Source organism: Heterocephalus glaber, unplaced genomic scaffold (genome assembly GCF_053883595.1).
Source record: "Heterocephalus glaber isolate CG9 unplaced genomic scaffold, H.glaber_assembly_v1.0 deba00001429, whole genome shotgun sequence".
NCBI lineage: Eukaryota > Metazoa > Chordata > Mammalia > Rodentia > Bathyergidae > Heterocephalus > Heterocephalus glaber.
The window spans coordinates 15,166,096-15,178,585 of NW_028258294.1; the positions used below are offsets into that span (position 1 = coordinate 15,166,096).

At 36.1% G+C, this 12,490-nt stretch overlaps 1 pseudogene across 1 annotated transcript in view; it reads left to right on the forward strand.

Moving 5' to 3' along the window:
- The window catches only part of LOC101725674 (protein PBDC1 pseudogene), a 195,590-nt pseudogene that overhangs the window by 154,912 nt on the left and 28,188 nt on the right, over positions 1-12,490 (forward strand). The window contains exon 6 of the transcript XR_015451553.1: positions 1,347-1,465. The product of XR_015451553.1 is annotated as a protein PBDC1 pseudogene (transcript). The remainder of the gene's footprint in view (positions 1-1,346; positions 1,466-12,490) is intronic.

Genomic DNA, 12,490 nt, shown 5'->3' on the forward strand with positions numbered 1-12,490 from the left:
GGTTTCAACTTGCCAAAGATTAAAACTAGACCTATATCTCTCACCATACACTAAACTAAAATCAAAATGGATTAAAGATCTAAACATTAAAACAGACTGGAACAGAGGTTAGGGAGAACTCTTGAAGACCTTGGTGTAGGAAAAGATTTTATGAACAAAACCTCAGTGGCCCATGAACTAGCACAAACAATCAGCAAGTGGGATCTCTTTTTACTAAAAAGCTTCTGCACAGCAAGAGAAACCACCAACAGTGTGAAGAGACAACCAACAATGTGGGAAAAAATTTTCACCATTGGTCCCTCAGACAAAGGTCTACTATCTAGAATCTATAAAGAACTTTAAAAAATAACACCTCCCAAATTTAAAGACCCAATACAATAATGGGCATCTAAAATGAACAGACACTTCTCAGACAAAGAATTAGAAATAGCAAAGAAACTTATGAAAAAATGTTCAACATCATTGGTCATTCCACCTCACCCCAGAAAGAATGGCTGCTATCATGAAATCTACCAATAACAAATGCTGGCCTGGCTTTGGGGAAAGCGGAACCCTGCTCTGCTGCTGGTGGAAGTGTAGACTGGTGCAACCACTGTGGAAATCAGTATGGAGATACCTCAAAGAACTAGGACTGGAAGTCCCATTTGACCCCACTAATTCACTGCTGGGGATCTTCCACAAAGAATTAAAAGAATCATACCACAGTGATATATGTGCACCCATGTTCATAGCAGCACAAGTCATAATAGCTAAAACTTGGAAACAGCCGAATTGCCCATCAACTGGAGACTGGATAAAGAAAATGTGTTTTTTTTTAATAAAATGGAGTATTACTCAGCCATAAAGTACAAAAAACTAGACATTTATAGCTAAATTGATGCACATTGAGGCCATACTCTTAAGTGATATAAATAGGACACATATGTGTAAATATCAAATAGTTTCTCTGATGTGAGAAACAAGGACTAAAAGGATAATGTGATATAGGAAGAAAAAGTGCAAAGGGGAAGGGGAAGTGAGAGCTGTAGGGGAAAAGAAAGAAGGGAATGGAATTAATATGAGAAAAAGAAAAACTGGAAACAATGTCTTTGCAGATAGGGAGAGGTGGAGAGGTTGAAGGGAGGGCAGGGGAATTAGGAAAAAATAAGAACCAAGCTGGCTTATGTAAAGGTGCAAATTCTCAATGATAAATGTCATTATATTGTATACCTTAAATGTACCAATAAAATTAATTTTAAAAAATTAAGAAATTTGCTCAAAATGTTGATACAAGAGTACCGTATGAGCTTCAAGTGACAGCAAATGTGATTGTAGGGTCTTCTTTATATTCCTGTTGTCTAATACAGTGACTACCACATGAAGTCTATGAGTATTTAATTATCTGATGAATCAATGATGGAATAATTTTCCCAGTGTTAAGCGGTAATTGAGACTTCAAGCAAATATTCAAAGCCATAACTCTGAGGTATCAGTTTATACTCTCTGGGTTCTTAAATCCTCCCTCCACTCCCACCGTCCCCTCCCTTCTCTCTCTCTCTCTCTCTCTCTCTCTCTCTCTCTCTCTCTCTCTCTCTCTCCCTTCCCTCCCTCTCTTCTTTTCTTTCATGATGTAGGGCTACAAAATTGATCAGGGTTTCTAAGAGGATCAAAGATTCTGAGCTGGATATTCTAAACAAAACAGATTAAATAGAAGGCTTTTGCCACCTATGGAATTTGGGTGTTTGCAGAAGACCAGAAGAGGCAATGTAAACAATGTGAACCTCACTAACTGTATGTTGGTCCTAAAACAAAAAGTGTCATTGTGACACAAAGTAAGCCTTTTGCAAAGAAATATTAGCCTCTCTATCTTTAAAATATAAGAAGATAAGCAAATAATTTTTCAGTGAAATTTAAATAAGAAAATCAAATAATTTTAGAAATTCCATTTAGTATTCTATACTTTTATCTAAGGAGTTCTCTAGCCTTCCATGTTCCACAGATATAGAAAAATCAATTTGAAAACAAAAATACAGACACTTTTTAAGGAAGCTCTCAAGCTGTCTTTCAGAGTTAGCATATTTGTATTTGGGACCAAGGGGAAAATAACTACAAATACACCAACAGCTTTTATGGATTTATGCTTCTGCTCTGATCTTAATCTCCTGCATGTGGTTATTTCCCACCTAGAAATTAAAACTCCAAAAAGAGTGCTTTATTAGACTGACACAATTGTGAGATAAATATGAAAATAAATGTATACAAGTTTTAAAGTACTTTAGCAAGAAATGGCTATTCTTTAACTGTGGGGACTGAAACGTTCTTTACAATACATGCTTTAGGAGATACAACATCTTGGCATCCAGGTTTTAATAAAACAGTCTGCAAGCAAGTGTATCCTTGCTATGGTGCTAATGTATGTCTTGCTTTGGTCATTTGTAAAACAAAGAGAAATGAAAACATTTAATTGTTTTGATACAGTAGCTATTTCCATAGGAAGTTAAATTACATGATGTGTAGTGAAGAATCAAGTTAGTTGAAGAGAGGTCTGGTCTTTACCTCTGCTGCTGGGCAGTGCCCTCTAAGCCTCTAGAATAAGAATGCCACATAGTCCTCTTTTCTATCTGGGCACTTTGCACACCAGACAGTCTAATGATTCTAACAATGGGATTTACTATAGGGTGGGACAAAATGTATCAGTTTCAACCTTCTTTGGACTTGAAATCTAAAGTTATTATCTTGAACCTCCAGAAAAGTCTGATGACTGAAGATCAACAACATAGATGATATGTGATAAGGTTTAATAAAAACTCTAGACATCAAAAGCTTGGAAGAGCCTCAGAGTGTGGCGATATTATGTATATATTGCCACACAGAGGGAACTGGAAAAGCAATATTATCTAAGAATGCATACATGGAGAATGCTAGAAACTACACATTTAGACCTCCCATATTCTTCCTTACTGGTTCTTTACCTTGACTGATTTTAACTTGCATCCTTTTATTAATCTAAAACCCATAGTTGTTACTATACCACTTTCCAGAGTTGTTTGAGTCATTCAAATGAGTTACTGAGCTTGAGGGGACATGGTACTCCAAACATTTAGTTAGCTGAATTGTGAGGGCGTCCAGTGTTTTCCCAAGCTTGTGTCTGAAGTAAAAGCAATTATACAGGGTCAGTTCCCTTAGACTTTGCTCAAAGTAAGAAGAGGATAAAAAAGCAACCTCTGAAAAAAATTGATGAAAGTTGCTCAAAACCGAATACTGACATCAAGCAATAAATTCTGGATATGCAAGTAAGATATATGCAAAAAATATACATTTAGGCTCACTATGGCAAAGTAAGTTAAAAACAAAGACAAATTTTAACTAGCAGCTATAAAAAGCAACACAATACAATTATAGGAATAACATATCACCAAGTGGGTGATTCCTTATAGAATTGATGAAAATCAGCAAAACCAGAAAAATATTGTTCACATCCATTGAAAACAAAGTGCTATCTGTTCTGTATGTAGCAAAACTTTCATTCTAAATGAAAAACAAAATAAAAATGCTTTCAAACAATGAAAAACTGAGGAAAGTTACATTTCTGTGTTGGTATATGAAAACTCAGAGGAAAAATAAAGAAGTAAGGGAAAAATAAAGTTGGAGCATGCCTGCACTTACGTAAGTACTACCGAATGAATTATTGTAGAAGGAAGCACAGCATGAAGGAAGAGTAACTGCATGGGTAGTGAGTGGCAGCACAAAACAATGATTAGTATAATGGTGATCTGGGTCTGTAGCACGGTCTATTAGCACTAACTTTTAGCGATATGTTTTGGTCTTGACTGAAAGCTCTCCATGAAGAAAATATCTAACTTAATTTTTTTTTGTTTAAAGCAATTGTCTATTACTGCTGAATTTTCACATGAACATATTGGCTGGTGATGGAGGTTTCATACTCTAGATTTTGCTTTGCCTTTTCTGACTCCAGTGGGGCTCAGTATTTTCCTTTTTTATACACACAATTAAAGTGCCATTGAAATGTACAGATATCTAACACTATTTATGCAAATATTTTTTGTAGATGAAAAACCATGTACAGTTTACTGTTTAATACTCATCCTCATATAAAAATAATTGAGCCTGCAGACATTGTCAGCAAATTAATTGGCAGCAGACTTTAGGAAATGAATGCGGTTTTTTTTAAAAAAAAACTAAATAGCATGTATTATCTTTTGCATGATTACCTGGATTTAATTTTATATCACAGTCTAATTTTTATTCATAAGCCAATTTTTCTGCAGTCCGCTACCTCAGTCAGTAGTTTATGGTTGGCCACTCCCTCACTGCTCACCTCCATTTGGCCCTGCCTCCCGCCGCATTCCGCTGGGCTTCTTAGGGTCTGGGTTTTGTTTACACCGTCTTCAGAGGTATGGCTGTCTCACTTGCGCAGAAAACATTGTTCCAGATTCAGTCAGCTGGAGTTGTGTCCCACATAGTTTTTAAGGTTGTTTATTTAAATGTCTAATGTATGTAAAATTACATATATGTAAAATCATGATGCATGAAAACAAAACAATGGAAAGATCCTAACATTTGTGAAGAATTATGTAAAGTAATAATTTACATTAGACTAACAAGTTTAGTAGCTATGTTTAATTTTATATTGCAATCACTTAATAATAAAACAAATGAAATATGATCATATAATTTTTTAAAAGAGAGTAAAAAAGGGGAGTGAACACCTAAACAATATAGTAGAAATATAGTAAAGATTCCTCTTTTTTTAGTACATGTTTTAGTACAAAATGTTTACACTCCTTGTGGGGAGCTGGGATATGTAAAAAATACATATTAATTACTTTTACAGATTTCTATCAATAATCTACATAGTATCTATCTAGTTAAATATATAGATGTATAATTTAATATAACATATAGCATTTATAGCATATATTATATACCATTATACATTATGTAATCTATATAATATTAGTATTTCTAGCATATTCATATATTGTAACATTAATGTATGTAATATTCATATAATATGTAATATTCATATAATACGTAATATTCATATAATATATTATATATATTTATATAATATTTATATATAAAATGCAAGGCCTAATTTTGTTGTGTACAAACAAAGAGAAATACAGATCTCTCTATATATTTCTATCTTTAATCTGATAAGGTCATCAATCTTATGGACTAACCACAGAAATTTTATAGGCACACACAATTCAGACCTTACACATCCAAAAAGGTGGGTTCATAGATGTTAAGCAAAACTGAATTTCTAAAAGCAGAAATAAATAAATATTCACAGTGGGAGATTTTAAAACAACTCTTAAAGGTAACTGAGTTAGGAAAAAATATTAGTAATTATATAGAAAATCTGCACAGCAAAGTTAACTAATTTGGTTTAATTGCCATATATCCAACTCTGCAATTAATAATAAACTACACATTATTTTGAATTATGCATGACACACATTTCAAATTTGATCACGATGGTTCACAAAGTAAGCCTCGGATAATTTTATAAAAAAAATTATTCAGAACATGTTATTTGACCATAGTAAAAATTAATCTAAAATTATCAGATAAAACTAGAGAATCTAAATGGTTTGGAAATTAAACAATGTGTACCAAAAAACACCCTTGTGATCAAAAAGTAACTATAAAGCAAATTAATAATTACTTAAAAACAAATGACTTTTAAACTTAGTAAGGCTCAATTAATATGGTGTTTATAGGGAACTTTAGAATGTTAAAATATACATTAGAAAAGAAAAAAAGGCTCCAAAATTATGTGCCATTCTGAAATAGTTTTGAAAAGGAAAATTAACCCACACAAAGAAAAAAAAATCATATGGATAGCACAAACATAGTACAAAAGTCAACAGAATCAAGTCATTTTAAGACTAATAAAATTAATAGCATAGCAAGTCTGATGAAGAAAAAATAGGTCTATTTAATCTATATAGAAATGAAGATATTCATCAGTATTTATCTGCAAAACCTTAACATCAAAACATGACTAAAATGAAGAACTAAAATAGTAACTCACAGGTTATTTGTTTTCAATAGATACAAAGATTCTTAGAAAAATATTAGGAGGTAAAGAATACAGTGATACATTAAATGGTAATATATCCCATAACAAAGTTGAATTCATTACAGGATTGAAAGTTTGATATAAAGATTACAAGTCAAGTAATGTAAGTGATCAACAGGAAAAATAGAAAGAATACAAGAGTACATGATCATTTCAATATAAAAACTACCGATAAAATTGAATAGCCCTTTAAATTAAAAACCTCAGCAAAGTGGAATTGGAAAGGAATTTCTTAATTGAATCAGTTTTGTGTTAGTTTGTTTCTTGGTCTCTCTCTCCCTCCTGGTATGTATGTCCCTGTGGTACTTACCCTTTCTCCTGTGTGGTTGCCTTAGTGACTTCTAATGAATAGAATCCAGTCCAACTGATGGGATACTCTTTCCAGAAATCAATTCAATTTTAATTTCATTTGCTCTGTCAATCTATTTTGATTTCTAACTTTGATAAATCCAGCAAATTCCACTATGGAGAGGTCTACATAGGAAAGGATTGAAAGTGGACTCTGAGAGAAATAAAATGAGCTGAAACATGAACACCCAAAGAAGGGCTTTTATTGAGGGACAAAACTGCCAGGCTGTCTGGAACAATGGTGAGAACAGCAACCAGGGGTTTGCTGGGTGAGGTTTATAAGGGGTCGGGGAGTGTAGTGGTGGCAGATGATTGGCTATGACTGGGAACGAGGTGGGAAAAAGCAGATCTTTGTTCTCTCTGGAGTGACTCATTGCCTGTAGGCAGGGGCCGTTTTAGGATGCAGGGTTGTCAGGGCCATTTTATCTAGCAGAGAACTCTGTTATTCCAGACTCTTGATATTATTATGGAAGAGGGGCAGAGATCTCTTTTCTGTAGCTGCTTCCTGCTGGCACAGGGCCAGTGATAAAGGGTAACAGGTCTGGGTCCTACTTGATGGTGGTGTGATTTCCCGTGGCAAGAGGTTGATAACCGGCCATAATGAATTTGTTGACTGCCTGATTGGTAAAGGCCCACAACCACTCCTGCAAGAAATTATGAAAACAATGAAATTGGCAGGGTCCAAAGAGTAGGATTATGCAGAGGATAGTGAGGGGTCCCAGGAAAGGAAGAAGCCAGGGAATCCGTTGATCTAAGTATCCTTGTAGAGAGTATAGCCGGTCTAGGTCTCGTCTATGTTTTTCTGTGTGCTTCCTGAGCTCCTTCACATTGTCTCCAACAGTGCCAGACTGATTAACAAAAACAGCACTCTTCCCCCAAGAGGAGTGATGTTCCCCCTCTTTCCGGTGTTATAATATCTAGAGCTTGTCTATTTTGTCTATACCACAGCTGCTAGGGAATTCATTTGGGACTGCAGGGTGACCAGAGAGTCAGCTACGTTTTATATCCTCATTTAGCTCTTGGGATAGGGAGTAATAGAGATGTGCTGATGTCGAGATTTCTGTGATCACTGTGCCTATTCCTGCCAAAACTCTGGCTCCCATTAGGAAAGGGAATACAGGAAGGGACCTCTTGTTAAGATGGTGGATATTGGTTTTAAAAATGTCTAGCACATTTGTTGTTATTATTTGCATGATCACTTTGAATTTGGCACCCTATAGGCAAGAATAAACAAGATTTTTAAAGAAATTACAGCATGAAAAATCTAAGCATGAGCACACTAGAATGGAAAGGCAGATCAGGGAGAAAGTCACACTTAGATACTGAAATAGTGAGTGATTGTAACCTGTTGGCTCTTAGATTTTTTCATTGATAAAGGTTATCTATAAGTCTGAAACTTTGTCATAAGTCTCTCTAGTTTTAGCTCTAAGAAGAGATGATTTGACAAACTAATCTCACTAAGAAATTAAAAATTTTAGCTGAGCTTTTATAGATTTTACCATAGTTTTTAATGATCTATAACTGTGGTCAGCTACCTGTGTAGCTGGAAACTGCCAGAAGGGGTCAGTGATTGGAGCCCCCTATTTGTATCTAGCTTTATTACTACGTCATTATTTTTATAACTCTTTTGGTTATTTTTCCTGCTGGGTGTTTAAGACCAAGTTAAAGTGAGACCTGTGTCAATTAATATGAACCTTTTGTTATCTATCAAGGTCAGTTAAGTCTCCTCAGGCCATTATTTTGGAACCATGCATAGAGCCTCTCTGCTCCTCTGTCAGTGTCAGCCATCAGGATGAGTCACAGCCTTGCTTGACCATGTAGAGGTTTTTTTCTCTTGGTCACCCTCCTTTGGCACATGATACATTTGTCCTCTCGTGTCCAGCAATCTCCCTGGTCATGAGGTTGAGTGACTTACCAAAGATGTAGGATCCTGTAGAGAAGGTTCCCTTATATCTTGGATCTTTGTTGACCTTTAGGGGCTGGGGCTAAAATATTGGCTGTCCTCATAGCCCAGTTAACTTTTTAGTTTTGGTTTCCAACCTTAGTTGAACACCCAGAAGTGAAGATCAATAACATTAGCATTGCAATAGCAGTAGTTTACTTAACTATTATAATGTTATCTGGATATCAAGCACTTTGAAATATAAAATATAGTTAGAAGACTTATTATTATCAATCACGATTGTTCTAGTAGTTGAATTCCTGTAAAATGTTAACAGAGAAAAAAGAATTTTAAATCAAGAGCCATAAATAGTATTTTAACAGGACAACCATGATGACCTTATCTTTGTAACACATTTAAATGTCCATCTTAGTATAAAATAGCCATCGTTAAACATACTCATTTAAAAAAAAATCAAAAATTTTTATCTCAAATGTTATCTTTGATAGGATACCATCTATAGAAAAATCTCAGCCCATAAATGTACCTGTTATCATAAATTGCTAGAATGTATGCAAAAGGCAAATACCTGACTCAAAAAGAGGTTATTATCATAAACAACATATTAGAAAACCTGTATAGTCAGAAAGCATAAATACATTTAGCACACCAGAAAATTAACAATAATAATTATCATAATTATGTGTATGAGACCTTATGCCCTTTAATTCAGTTTGGTACAAAAGCATCTTTTTAATAAAACCTTGTTATTGTTCTTTTTTGTTTGTCTGGTTTTTTTATAAGAATTTTAATCTTTTGAAAATGACCAGTGTAAACATATCATAACAACATATTTAGAATTTATCTCTTTGATGACAACCAATGTAAACATAATACAAACATATTTAAATAATATTTATTGATGTAAGTCTTTATTTTTTTGAAGTAAGTCTTTTTATAAGGCTATGAAAACTATCAGGTCAGTCTGTTGTATGACTATGAAAACTGTTGAGGTCCCCAGGGTGAGCAAAGACTGGAAAATATTTCCATGTGTCCACTCCTTTGTTCACCAAGGGCAATCCCTTTAGCAGCCTCTTTAAATCTCTTTATATAATTACTCTGATAAAGTTTATTTAATAACCTATAAAAACCAGATTGTTACATTATTTCTAACCAATTAAAGTTTTGGAGTGATTATATTCAGACAACAATATGTATTGCATCTTATAATCTGTTAGCAACCTGAGGGGGGGAGCATGCCTTGAACTTAATAACATTTTTCTATAAACAAAAGAGCTGTAGGGTTGGACATACAAGCCAACAAACATATAAGACAATTTATAAAACTAGAATGCACTCAAATATATTTAGCCCAATTGAATTATAATATCTCTTTTTAATTTTTAGGTTTACAATTATAAATAAGATGAGTCAAAACTTTTTCTTTCCTTAAATTCATTTATTGGTATATTTTAGGTATACAGTACGTTTACATTTATCATTGGGTGCTTGTACCTGTACATGATACATCTTGGTTCTTATTTTTTTCCCATTACTCTTGTGCCCTTCACCCCTGTGCCTTCACCCCCTCCACCCTTCCCTATTTACATAGACTTCATTTCCATTTTTTTTTTCTTTTCTCATAATTTTTCCTTTCCCTTTCTTTCTTTCCCCTTTCCCTCAAACCACCGCTACCCCTTTGGACCTTTGGGGCACCAAAGAGAGAGGTCCCGGGTCACCAGGAGCCGCACTCCAGCCCATGCCAAGCACACCAGTGGGTGGGGACCAGCCAGAAGGTGAGGACCCCTCACCACTGGCCACACCCATGGTGGCTATCCACTTAGCCATGCGGGCACCTGTGCCACACACCCCCACACCCTCTACTGCCTCTGGCCTCCTGGCTGTACCACTACCTGGTTCCACACTACATAGTCAAAACTTTTTGTAAGTCAATTAACAGAGGTCTCTTACAGAATTAGAATCATAAGGAATGAAAGCTCTGTAAACCTTTTATAATTTGAAACCAACAAGCAAACATACATATTTCCTTGATAAATCACTTCTGCACACTTTCTCGACATACCTAGGCCTTTTGGTCTTGTCCTTCTAAAAAGACAAACATACAAAATCCTTTCATATCAAAAGTATATCTCTTCTACTTACAGCTTTTTAAATATTTTTCCTCCATCTCACTATAAATCTTCTATAACAAACTTGTCTTCAGCTATTAAAATTTTAAAGTGTCCCTTTTTTTTCCTGTTCTCAGATTGTTACATTTTAAAATTTGACTGGCTGCCAATAGAACAGTAGTAACCTTGAGTTCTTCATCAACAAAATACAGAAAAGAGCAAGTTAACCCTATAATTACAATTCAAGAATTTACAATGCACAAGAAATGTTTTAAGCACACCAATTAAACATCAACTCAAATAGAAACAAATACATTTATCAATTAGCTAAAATTTGTAACTTTTTTTTTTTTTTGTAAAATCTCTTGATGTCTGATAGAGCACATCTGTAGTTTCTCTGGCTTTGTTTTGGATTCCAGACCTTTGTAACAGCATCAGGCCGATAACATAGTGCTGGCCTTGGCTCTTAAAGCCAGGAGTGTTTTTTGTATTTTTTTTTAACTATTTTGTTTTATGTTCTTTAGAGTTTTTCTAGCTGTTTTTAATCCATCACTTATTTTTTTTTTTCAGTTTTTAAATCTGAGTGTATGCCCTGTTTGACCCTCTTCAGCTTTTTTTTTTTTTTAACCTTTCTTTTAATATCAGGGGCTGACGGAGAGATAAAGTGAGTGTTAATGATGATCATGCCAGCCTGGGAGGTAGGACCAATTTTGGTGTGATTTCTGAAGGGGCTCAGTGAGGCGCTACAGAAACTGTGCCAGGTTTTTTTCATGGGTCTGAGTTATTTCCCTAATCTTATCAATGTTAACAGACTTGTGAGCTGTCTTTTTTAAACCTTCTATGAGGCAGAGAGTCACATGGTCTCTGCAGCCTCCAACTGCCTGGCCTCGCTGACAGTCCCATTGTGGGTCTTCTTGGAGGACAGCCTGTGTTCCCACTGGCTTGGTGTTATCACCAGCATGAAATTTATCTGCTGTGGTCTGGGCCACCATCCAAACTCTTTCCTTGTCCTCAGAGGTAGAAGTCAGTATCATATAGATATTGTGTCAAGTCAGATCATAGGACAGAGTCAAGTAACAAAATGTAGGATTCAGGGTCAGAGGAAAAAGAGCCAAGATGGTTTTAATTTGAGAAAGATCTGTGAGAAAGGGACATGGACTCTGATAATACCTTCCGTTCCTGACACCTACAGGAGGGGCATGATGGTGCAGGTGGCAGGGGGGATGGTATGAGGAGGGGAAATGGGAGGTGTGGGCAGTTTTGGGTGCAGTGAGTGTGAGCAGTGTGGGGAGGGAGAGCTCAAGGGGGCGGCTGAGGGCGTCAAGGACAATGGGGCAGAAGGACTGCAGGGCATGGGAGGAACAAGGGGGAGTGGTCGCTGGGTTGAAGTTAGTCATTTCTGGTTCTGAGATTGGAAGTGGGGGGTTAAACTGTGTGAGTGGAGAATTTGGGGGCATGGAGCAGGACTGACAAAGAGAAGGGTGGCTGCAGAGGTAGATGAAAGCCTGCACCTAGGAGGACTTCAGACCATTTGCCATTGTGATAACAGAAATGGTGGAGGTCTCAAAGAACATTTGGGATTTTTGTCAACTGTTTCATTTTCTGGCCTTTGGGACCCATTATCTAATCTATATAAAGGCCATGCTTGGTTGCAATAGGAAAGAAGCCATTTAGGCTTGACATCATCAGCGAGCCTGAGAGTTTTTAAGTTAGCCAATAGGCATCCCAGAGGGATCGAGAGAGGGGGTTTGGATTGAACAGTTCCCATAATAAAGGGAGGCCAGATATGTAAGGTGAGTATCAGAAAAGCTCCCTAGGAGAAGGGAAAGAGAGAGGAGCATCCTCCTCCTCTTTGACAGTCTCCGGAGAGAGAGAGTGAGAGGATCCAAGCAGATGGGGCGCCCCCAGGGGCAGAGGTCCTGGCCACAGGCCAAGAAGAGTCCATCTGACCTAGCGCTAAGATTTTTTGAGTGAGAACACTGAGAGGCAGAGGACCCAGGAGAGAGGGAGCGGGTAATCTGAGCACTCACCCAGGAATTG